The sequence below is a fragment of the Poeciliopsis prolifica genome, unplaced genomic scaffold, assembly GCF_027474105.1.
Source record: "Poeciliopsis prolifica strain line A6 unplaced genomic scaffold, Auburn_PproV2 SCAFFOLD222, whole genome shotgun sequence".
Taxonomy (NCBI): Eukaryota; Metazoa; Chordata; class Actinopteri; order Cyprinodontiformes; family Poeciliidae; genus Poeciliopsis; species Poeciliopsis prolifica.
The window spans coordinates 83,801-86,833 of record NW_026562597.1 but is presented as its reverse complement, the minus strand read 5'-3'; positions in this window follow the sequence as shown (position 1 = coordinate 86,833).

The following is a 3,033-nucleotide window of genomic DNA, read 5'->3' as shown; positions in this document are numbered from 1 at the left end:
TGCATTGTCCGCGTTTGACAAAAACGAAACATAGTGTACCAATAAATATCTCACACCAATTCTCAATGCTTGAGAATTGCCGTGGGCATTTTTTTGTCTTGTTTTTTTTCCATTGTGGGACCTGAAGAAGCAATATTTCTATTTTGGCCATAACTTGGTTTAAGAAATAACATTAAATAGAAAGGAGATGTACTTAAGCGACTTTCATTGGAACCAAAAGCAAATTTCTGCGTCTTTGATATCTGTGAAAATATTTATAGGCAACTGTGAAAATGCCCCGTTACTGAAGTGCCAGTAATACTTCTTATATCAGAGGTTTGCGGTCATGGTTTTGGTGGTATAACTACTGCATAAAGGAGAGAAAATCCCTCAGTATTATTGTTATTTACTGAGCAAAGTATTAGTTAAGTCTTTCTCACAGTCTTCCTCTTATTGGAATTGAACGTTATGAAATTTTGTCGACGCGTGAGCGAGACGAAATTTATCTCCTTGTGTTAAAAGCAAGGAGATAAACTTTCCATTACCTTGGTAAAGTTACACAGTTATAGAACAGCTGGACAATCCCGGCATCTGGGGAATGTACCGAATAACTTTTAGCACTGTTGGGTTTTCGGTCTTCTTTTCAAACTGGCCTTGCTCAGCCCAACACTTTGAGCTGCAAACTGTTGGGCGAGTCACCGTGTGACTCGTTCCCTCTATTGACAGACTGGATCTATAAGAGAAACTAACAGGGTGACCACTTGTATACTTGTTGACTGTTGAGGATGCAAACCCACACAGAGACAAAGCTCACATTAAGGCGATCTCAGTGTGTGCTGCTTCTCTCACATGACCAATACGTCCACAAAAGGCAACATGCAGAGCTTAGGTCATAAGCAACATACTGTAGGTAAGTGTCAGAACTCCCCGTACGCCTGCTGGTGGAGCTGCAGGGAAATGCAAAACAGTTCTGAAAATTGCAGCTCCCTGTCATCATCATCATCTAAACGGGCAGATTCAATTCCTGCATTGAAATGTGGTTTTCATTCATCTGTCGAACTGCAAAGTCACCCACACCGCCTCTGAATTATGCGCTCTCTCTCTCCACCACAGGGCTCTCTCTTCCAAAGGCGAATCAGCGGTGCCCGCCGTGTGCCCAGCGTCCGTGGACAGGACTGCAAGCGGCACGATCGCCATTGCAAACAGAAATGTCAGACCCCGCTTGTCGTCTCGAATCGATTTTAATGTTGCCACCTGAGGCTTCTCAGAGTTCATGTCTTATCTATGTTTGGATATCTCAGTTATGACTCAAAGCTAATTGAATCAGACATATAGAGGAAATTCAATGACAGGCTAAAGATAAGAATAACCGTATTCTTTTTTTTTTAGAATAAGAATATGACTTAAGCCACAGGGTTATTCTTATTCTACTCTAACAGGACGAGTTGATTCAGTCAAAGGATTATTCATCTTTTGACGAGTTGCAGTGGTTGCCTCCCCAAATGATCTCAGAAGTCATGAACTCTAAACAATGATGGCGGATTTTACCGTGTTGTTCATGGAAACAAAACCGCGTTATACTTCCATGGAAAAGCTGACTTGTTACCTGGTAAAAACCTTTACTACGTTCTCCCAAGAGCGAAACTAACCTCCAGTTTGTGACCACGGTGATCACAGTTCATGTGCAGAAGCTACGTTTGACACCAAGATGAGAGTAGTTGGCATGAACACGTTTATAATGGCCTCATCTTGGTTCTAACGCTAAAAGATGGAGGTGGGAGGGTGTTCGAAAATAAATGGATGAATGAATGAATGGATGGATGGATGGATGGATGGATGGATGGATGGATGGATGGATGGATGGATGGATGGATGGATGGATGGATGGATGAATGATGGATGGATGGATGGATGGATGGATGGATGGATGGATGGATGGATGGATGGATGGATGGATGGATGGATGGATGGATGGATGGATGGACCTCAAATGCTCATGAACATCAGGATATACAAGATGATGTAATTTTTTTCTTAAAACCCCTCAGTATTATTGTTATTTACTGAGATGTAGGAGACAATAACGTCCGTTCTTGGAAATCAAGGCAGCGATCTGGGATCTGGCTTCCAGCAGCTTCCTCTTCTCACCCAATGCTTTCTATACATCAGTTGTTCCAGACTTCTGTTTTGTTGGCATGCACCACACGTTTCTGCTTTCAGTTGCAGTTTGATCATATTAAGGAATCAAAAATAGCTAGTTTCTGCACTGATCGTGTCACATACTCCTTAGTTGCCTTTGTCAAAATAATGACTTACGAGTTGGTGAAGAAACCAACAGTTATAGATGTCGAACATCAAAGAAATCTTTTCAGCCTTCAATCTTTTTCATTCTGGCGCGACCAGCTTGCATTCCTACAGTTCTTAATACATTTTGAAACAAACGACACATTTAACCTGCCTCCCAAACTTACTGCTTTTCCAGTTAAACACACGTAAACCGTAGGGTGTGTTTTCAAAATGCAGCGGAACTGCAGGATTTCTCTGGAGGTTTTTGTGGAGTCCGCCGCTTGAAACACCCAAAACACATTTACTGGCATTTTGAAAGAAGAAGTGACACAATACCAGTAAAACAGTTCCAACCAGTGAGTCAGTAGAAAAAAAACATAACCAAGAGGGAAGAGAAAGGACATCCTCGGAAACAATTATGGACAAGGCTAACGCACATTAGCATTGCAGAAATATCTAATTTCTTAAGTGAAGCGACACTTGTGTGAACTAACTAGATGTAGAAACGTTAAACATGAATAGCAAAGAAAGGAGGACCGTCACTTAAAGGAACCGATTCTCATGAGCCAAGCCGAGTAAGCATGGTATCTTTTCAATTTAATCATTGTCTTAGCTCATGCAGCTGTTGTGCAATGATGTGGTTTGCACAACTCGCTCAGATCAGATAACTCTTCTAGTAAACCAATGCAACCCAGCAGCTGCTCTCCTCTCCGGACCAGAAATCTCACAGCTGGTAGAAATGCACTTGAAATGCCCAGTTGATGCGTG